This window comes from Rattus norvegicus, chromosome X (assembly GCF_021556685.1).
Source record: "Rattus norvegicus strain SHRSP/BbbUtx chromosome X, alternate assembly SHRSP_T2T, whole genome shotgun sequence".
NCBI lineage: Eukaryota > Metazoa > Chordata > Mammalia > Rodentia > Muridae > Rattus > Rattus norvegicus.
Window position 1 is genome coordinate 95845010 of NC_141554.1, and position 9260 is coordinate 95854269.

A 9260-nucleotide genomic window follows, 5' to 3' on the forward strand; every position below is an offset into this window, starting at 1 on the left:
TGCTTGCTCCCACTTATTCTCGATTATAGAGTGAAAGTATATGATAATTAAACTTTTTCCTTTGTGTTCTAGTTTGCTTATTGTATTAGTCAGGGTTCTTTAGAGTCACAGAACTAATGGGTAGTTTCTATATAGTAAGGGAATCTGTTGATGATTTATAGTCTGTCGTCCAACGCCCCAACAATGGTCCACAGCAACTGTGTATGGAAGTCTAATGATCTAGCAGTTGCTCAGCCAGTCCTACAAGGAAGGCGCGCAAAGAAGAGAGAAAATCTTTGTTCTTCCAATGTCCTTATATAGGTCTTCAGCATATGGTGAATTCTAGATTAAAGGTGTATACCACCACGTGTGGAATCTGGGTCTTGCTTTGTCACAGATAACCTTGAACTCAGAGATCTCCTTACCTTAGTCTCCTGAGATTCAGAGCCACCATGGTTCAAGATCTCCATGCAAAGATCCAGGTCAGAAACTTGTATTTCCCAGCCTCAAGAGCATGATCAAAGGTGAGCCTTCAGTTCTGGATTGAAGTTTATTCCAGATATAGTCAAGTTGACAACCAGGAATAGCCACTACAATATATCCTTTGTCAACTTGACACAAATAATATCTCATGTCCACATGAAATAATAGCATGAATATATATATAACATGATATAACTATTCCTCTTACAATTGTGAACACATTTGTAAATTTAAAATGGTGCAATATTCCTTGGGAGCATTCTTTTGTATCAAAATATAAATACCAATTGATGTTAACGAAATTGGAAGAAAGACAAGTGTGTTCTTAACAAAATAAAACAGAAGTATTCATATTACTTTATAATCCTTGTTTCTTCAAATGGTTATGTGGCCTTAGCTGGTATTTATAATTACCTTCCTCTATTACCCATTCTGCATTTTCTCCACCCTCTGAAGGCGTTTCAGCAGATCTTGGCTCTTTTCCTGGAGGAGTAAACCGTAACTTTATTCCTGATGGGTCTGCATCCTTTATCGTCATCCTTCTTGGATTAGAATGTTGTACTTCCCTATTGACTTTAATCACAGGACATGGTAGTACTAAGAGATACCCTAAGGGATCACTTGCACTCTATACATAATCCTTCTTACCTGCATTGTGGAGACTCAATCCATTTTCCTCAGAGTAATATGGATCTATCACACCTCCTAATACTGCTATTCCTTTTTTAGCCTATTTATTGTTTTAAGGGAATTAGAAGCCCAATATGACCAGGTGAAAGTCTAAGCTTCTAGTTCAATAGAGTGCTTGTTGTGACTCCTGGTAGGAGCATTCCACCTTCTAGAACCAAAACTTCTAGGCCAGCAGAACAGGAGGGAACAGGAAGCAAAAAAATTTTCTAGAGGATCATTAGGAGTGGAACTATTCCCTTTCTCATCCCTTGACCCCCGACTCATGGATCCTGGCTATGGGAGAAACTACCATATATCACATGCAGATTCAAAGCATATACTGCTATTAACATAGTGAAACATGTGCCCTTGTTATACTTTGGAGCATCTATTGGGTGTATGCCCAGGAGTGGTATATCTCGGTGCTCAGGAACTACTATATCCAATTTTGTGAGGAATGACAAGACTGATTTCCAGAATGGTTGTACCAGCTTGAAATCCCATCAAAATTGGAGGAATGTTTCCATTTCTCCACATCCTCATCAGCATCTGTTGTCACATGAGTATTTGATCTTAGCCATTCTGACTGGTGTGAGGTGGAAGAGCGTGGTGACATACACAGTGGGCAGGGCCATCCTACATCATTTATCAATGAGAAATATTCTCCATAAATATACCTCAAGGCCAACCTTATTTGGAAAATTTTCATTTTAAGATCCTAAATTCTCAACTTCTCTGATGACTCAAGGTGTTGTAGAGCTAATTAAAGTTAACAAAGATAGCTGTAATCCAAATCATATATGACTAATTACTAATTTTTTAAAGTTATTAGAGAATGTTATATAATACTGAAGCATTTCAATGTGAAATCATCCTTCCCTGATGACTAAGAATGCTGAACATTTCTTCAGCTGCTTCTCATCCATTAAATATTCCTCAGTTGAGAATTCTTTGTTTTGCTCTTTACCACATTTTTTAAGGACTATTTGATTCTCTGGAGTCTAACTTCTCGAGTTCTTTGTATATATTAGATATTAGAACTCTATCAGATGTAAGATTGGTAAAGATCTTCCCCAATTTGTTAGTTGTTACTTTGGCCTATTGACAGTGTCCTTTGCCTTACAGAAGCTTTGCAATTTTATGAGGTCTCATTTGTCTATTGTTGATCTTAGGTCATAATCCATTGGTATTCTGTTCAGAAAAAAAAATTGTGCCTATGTGTTCGAAGCTCTTTCCCTCTTTCTCTTTTATTAGTTTCACTGTATCTGGTTTTATTTGAAGGTCTTTAACCAACTTGGATTTGAGTTTTACAAGCAGATAAAAATAAATCAATTTGCATTTTCTACATGCTGACCTTCAGTTGAAGCAGCACCATTTGTTGAAGACTCTGATCTTTCCCCATTGGATAGTTTTAGCTCCTCCGTCAAAGATCAAGTGACCGTAGGCATGTAGGTTCATTTGTGGTAGCCTTATTTATAATAGCCAGAAGCTGGAAAGCACCCAGATATCTTTCAACGGAGGAATGGATAGAGAAAATGTGGTACATTTACACACTGAAGTACTACTTAGCTATTAAAAACAATTATTATATGAAATTCTTAGGTAAATGAATGGAACTAGAAAATATTATGCTGAGTGAGGGAACCCTGTCACAAAAGAACAAACATGGTATACATTCACTGATACTAGCTCAAAAGCTCAAATTACCCAAGATACAATGACAACATGAAACTCAAGAAGTACAACCAAAGAATGGATGCTTCAGTCCTCCTTAGAAGGGGGAGCAAAAATATTCATAGGAGGGGATGTGGAGACAAAGTTCATACCAGAGACTGAAGAAAAGAGACTGCCCCATCTGGGATCCATCCCATAGGCTGCCACCAATCACAGTCACTATTGCTGATGCCAAAAAATACTTTCTGACACGAGGCAGATATGAGTGTCACCTGAGAGGCTCTGCCAGAGCCCTACTGATACAGATGAGGATGGCTACAACTAACCGTTGGACTGAAGAAGGGGACCCCAATTGAGGAGTTAGAGAAAAGACAGAAGGAGCTTAAGAGGTTTCCAAAACCACAGAAAGAAGAGCAATATCAACTACCCAAACCCCACCGGAGCTCCCAGGAACTAAACTACCAATTAATGAATATAATTGGAAGGCCCATGACTCCAGCCACATACGTGGCAGAGGATGGCATTGTCTAGCAACAATGGGAGGAAAAGCCCTTGGTCCTGTGAAGGCTTGTTTCCCCAATGTAGTGCAATGCCAGCACGTTAAGTTTGGAGTGGGTTGGTGGGAATAGGAGCATCTGCATAGAAACTGGGGAAGGAAAAGGGGGTTTGGCAGAGGGGAAAAGGGGGATAACATTTGAAAGTTAAACACATAAAATATCCAAGACAAAGAATTATTTCTGAAAAAAAAACAAACAGAAAATCACCACTTGGTTCCTCAATATCCAGCACAGTCACAGGAACAGAGAAATCATACCATCTGCAGAAAAACTAAGATGCCATCACATTTGGAAAGTCGCCTGCTAAGTTCTCAAGGAGAGAGTTAAGAATGGGAAAAAAAAACAATTCATAGTTCTAGGACGATGTACAGTTGTACTTTAGATTGCTTGAAAATAGAAGCAGAAAATGAAAAGCAAAATGACTTGGCTGAAATTGGCAAAATAAGCAAAATAACTATAATTTATGCTGTATGGTTAAAAATCTACCTAGTTGCCTTAAGAATGAATAACTTAGGGTTAAAACCATTCTGGGCAATACCATGAGGCATGAGTCAAACCAGAGAAATAGGATTGTAAAGATACTTGTAAATTAGAATAATATACTTTTATAATTCCTGTCCTAGAAGTAAGACTTAAAAGACAAGATTTAAAAATGCCATTGGTGTTTTGTTCAGGAAATTTTTAGCCCAAATGCTTGAATTACCCTAGAGGCCTAGAACAAATGAAACTCAAGACGGATGATCAAAATGTGAATGCTTCACTCCTTTAAAAGGGGAACAAGAATACCCTTGGCAGGGAAGAGAGAGGCAAAGATTAAAACAGAGACTGAAGGAACACCCATTCAGAGCCTGCCCCACATGTGGCCCATACATATACAGCCATCCAAATAGACAAGATGGATGAAGCAAAGAAGTGCAGGCCGACAGGAGCCGGATGTAGATCGCTCCTGAGAGACACAGCCAGAATACAGCAAATACAGAGGCGAATGCCAGCAGCAAACCACTGAACTGAGAACGGGACCCCAGTTGAAGGAATCAGAGAAAGAACTCGAAGAGCTTGAAGGAGCTCAAGACCCCTTATGAACAACAATGCCAAGCAACCAGAGCTTCCAGGGACTAAGCCACTACCTAAGGACTATACATGGACTGACCCTGGACTCTGACCTCATTAGGTAGCAATGAATATTCTAGTAAGATCACCAGTGGAAGGGTAAGCCCTTGGTCCTGCTAAGACTGAACCACCAGTGAACGTGATTGTTGGGGGGAGGGCGGCAATGGGGGGGAGGATGGGGAGGGGAACACCCATAAAGAAGGGAAGGGGGAGGGATTAGGGGGATGTTTGCCCGGAAACCGGGAAAGGGAATAACACTCGAAATGTAAATAAGAAACACTCAAGTTAATAAAAAAATGCTTATCTTTTATAATAAATTTTTCTTCGTTTTTTTACACTCAAGATTTTATTCTTCTCCTGTTCTGCCCTCTGCCTGTTCCACATCCTATACTTCCTCCCCACTCCCTGTCTCCACAAGGATTTCCTCTCCCCCCAACCCCACCAGACATCTAAACTTCCTGGAGCCTCCAATCTCTTGCGAGTTAGGTGCATCTTCTCTGACTGAACCCAGACCAAGGAAGCTTCTGCTGTTTATCTGTTGGAGGCCTCATCTCAGCTGGTGTATGATGCTTGGTTGGTGACCCAGTGTCTGAGAGATCTCAGGGTTACAGGTTACCTGAGACTGCTGCTTCTCCTACAGGGTAGCCCTCCTCCTAAGCTTCATCTAACTTTCCCCTAATTCAACCACAGGGTTCAACAACTTTTGTTCGTTGGTTGTGTACACATATCTACAACTGACTCTTTCAGCTTCTTCTTTTGTCTTTTGGAGGGCACTCATGTTAGGTCCTTTTTTGTGAACGCTCCATAGCCTCAGTAATGATGTCAAGTCTTGGGGCCTCCCCTTGAGGTGGATCCCACTTTGGTCCTGTTCCTGGACCTTCTTTACCTCAGGATCTTCTTCATTTCTATCCCTGCATGTCTTTCAGACAGGAATAATTATGAGTCAGAGCTTTGACTGTGGGATAACAACCCCATCCCTCACTGGATGCCCTGTCTTTCTGCTGGAGATAAGTTCAATAATTTCCCTCTCTCCACTGTAGAGTATTTCATGTAGGGTCCCCCACTTTGTGTCCTGAGAGTTTCTTACTCCCCAGGTTTCTGGTACCTTCTACCAGAATGCACGTCCTCCTTTTTTCTGAGGCTGACTGTCTCCATTCTTTCTGCTAGTCCTCAGGGCTTCAGTCTTTTTCTCCCACCCAATACCAACCAGATTATTTCCCCCTCTTCCCCATCCTGATCCCCTTTCCTTCCCTGGATCTTCCCCCTCTTCTTCTCACTAATAAATGGATATTAGCAAAAAAAGTACAGAATAACCAAGATATAGTACATTTCAAAATTTTTAACCCAGAATTGTTCCTGGACAAAGGAAATGCAGGGACAAAGAATGGAGCAGAGAATGAAAGAAAAGGCATCCAGAAACTGCTCCACCCAGGGATCCATCCCATCTCTAAACACCAACCTCCCACACTATTGCTGATGCCAAGAAATGCTTGCTGACAGGAGTCTGGTATAGCTGTTTCCTGAGAAGCTCTGCCAGTATCTGATCAGTATAAATGTAAGTACTCACAGCCATCCATGGGACTGAGCCTGAGGTTCCCAATGGAATAGTTGGGGGAAGGACTGAAGGAGACAAAGGAGACTGCAAACACATAGGAAGAACAACAAGATCAACTAACCTGACCACCCAGAGTTCTCATGATTAAACCACCAACTAAAGGGTACCCATCGAGGGACCCATGGCTCCATGTTCATATGTAGCAGTGGTTTTCCTTATCTGGAATCAATGGGAGGGGAGGCCCTTGATTTTACTCTATTCATTGTCACTTAAAAACATGTTGTTATTATACTGAGCAAAAGACCTACTGGTTTATCATCTACCCAAAGCCAGAATTTCCACCCCGTCATGCTCATGTTCTCACATGGTCCTTGTATTCCCACTAAGTCCAGTTAAAGTGACGGAACTAAACAAGAGTTCTTATCTCAAGTTTCTTGAAATATATTCTTCCATTTCTTCTTTTTTGTTTTGCTCCTCAGAGAAGAGTTCACTTCGCTGTCTCCTCAGAAGTCAAGGATTAATATAGCACCATAGCTGAAAGAAAAATATGTGCAATATTCATAAAAGTGTGAATCATTTAAGAATATTACGGAAAAAATTATATACCATTACTGGGTGAGCTTCTTTTTGACACTAATATAAGGGTTAGCACTTGTTTAATGCACTCTTGTACATGAATTCCTTAGTATTCATTAAATATAGACTTAGATAATGTTCATAATAGTGATAAACTATTTAAATGACATCTCCCATTTCTTTATAGTTATTAACTTCATAATGAGAAAAATGTTATTCCTTTTGTAGGAAAATTACCCTGAAAAATAAACACATTAAAGAAAATATGGGAGGCAGAATACCATGAAAATCCAGAGGGAAAGATGTGGGAAAATATTGTTGTCATGCAGTTTATCTACCATAGTCTTCATTCTCCCCTTTTGCATATTTTCAAGAGTATAATTAAGTTGTAATCAGTGCTTCTAACTTCTTTTAATATATATGCTATTACTTTTAATCTATTTTTTCATTTACACTTTAATAAACCTAGAATCTTAAAGAAGGGAATGCTGTAAGCATAAGGATTCATTCAGTAGTTCTAATATTCCTTATATAATTTTGTCTGAACCACAGGAAATTAAGACAATTTTATGTGTCAGAAAATTTATTCCACATTGGCATGAGAGATATACCCAATGTGACACCATTGACTGAAAGGATGTTCTTTGGATGCAGTTACTTTTTAAGTATTCTGCATGTTTTTTTGTAAAATAATTACTTGACATTTTCAGAAAAAATAGAAACAACATGTTAATTTCAGAAAAGAATAAGTATCTATTGTTCAGATGCGGTGTTTGGACTGGGAATATTTTCTCCCATTGTGTCAAAATGAGAAGAAATCCAGATTACCCTTAATCCAGGATTTTTCTTTGATATGGGTGACCTTATCTCTGTATCTTTGATTGTATATTGGTGCTCCTTTAAAGGTCTATTTTCAACGAAATAGCACAAATTATCAGACAGTGAACACTTTGAAATATTTTTTGGTGAATCATTTTTTGGATTTTGATTTTATCATCAGGCAGATTTACATGTCGTTCATCATGTATTTAGAACTTATATCACTTCTTGCTTATCTAAAATATATTCAACCTAGCTTCAAATGTTCTTTGATTTCAAGAAACAATTATAAATTTTAAGAAAAAATTGTCAGTTGTAGTTAGGATCAAACAGTATAGTGTGACAAAGATAGTGATTATATCTTGTTAATAATTATTATATGTTTATTATTTATAATAAGGATAAAATGTAAAGCTACAGAGATAAAAAATAAAATTATATACTATTAAAATATATTATGGTAATATACTATGCAAAGTCTGAAATTTGCAAGTGCTATGTAGAAAACTAAAAATACTAGCCTAACATTTATCTAGAGTGGTTAAAGGCTAAGGAAATAACATTTAACAGGGTACTGACTTGTATGAAGGAGATTCGATTCTAAATATTATTATGAACAAAGATACTTAGAAAAAATTCTAAAGTTGAAATTAGCTCAGGTTTTCTAGGAATATTGGAATCATAACATAGCCTAAGAAGAAAGTGGTAATGGATAAGAAAATAATAGTTTTGTTCATAGACAGATGATGTTTGCCCTCATGTTAAACAGTTTCTATTTCGTGTCAAATGAATTGCATCACTATTAGAAAATTTGGGAATAATAAGCTAAAAAAATCTTTAAGGGTTACTTTTATTGTTGTGTAGCAATAGTATAAAGGCTTCAAGGGAGAAAGAAGCAAAGAGGGTTATGAAAATATTATAGATTATTGATAAAACTAGTGGTGGCTTGGGTTGGATAAAACTGGTGGAGGTAAGCAGAAACAGGTTTGAGAATCCTTTTTGAAAATAAAGTTGAAAGTACTTATTGATAGCTTTTGGGGTGGGGGATGCCATATTTTTTTTTATTAACTTGAGTATTTCTTATATACATTTCGAGTGTTATTCCCTTTCCCGGTTTCCGGGCAAACATCCCCCTCCCCCCTCCCCATCCTTATGGGTGTCCCCCTCCCAACCCTCCCCACATTGCCGCCCTCCCCCATAGACTAGTTCACTGGGGGTTCAGTCTTAGCAGGACCCAGGGCTTCCCCTTCCACTGGTGCTCTTACTAGGATATTCATTGCTACCTATGGGGTCAGAGTCCAGGGTCAGTCCATGTATAGTCTTTAGGTAGTGGCTTAGTCCCTGGAAGCTCTGGTTGCTTGGCATTGTTGTACTTTTGGGGTCTCGAGCCCCTTCAAGCTCTTCCAGTTCTTTCTCTGATTCCTTCAATAGGGGACCTATTCTCAGTTCAGTGGTTTGCTGCTGGCATTCGCCTCTGTATTTGCTGTATTCTGGCTGTGTCTCTCAGGAGCGATCTACATCCGGCTCCTGTCGGTCTGCACTTCTTTGCTTCATCCAACTTGTCTAATTGGGTGGCTGTATATGTATGGGCCACATGTGGGGCAGGCTCTGAATGGGTGTTCCTTCAGTCTCTGTTTTAATCTTTGCCTCTCCCTTCCCTGCCAAGGGTATTCTTTTTCCTCATTTAAAGAAGGAGTGAAGCATTCACATTTTGATCATCCGTCTTGAGTTTCGTTTGTTCTAGGCATCTAGGGTAATTCAAGCATTTGGGCTAATAGCCACTTATCAATGAGTGCATACCATGTATGTCTTTCTGTGATTGGGTTAGCTCACTCAGG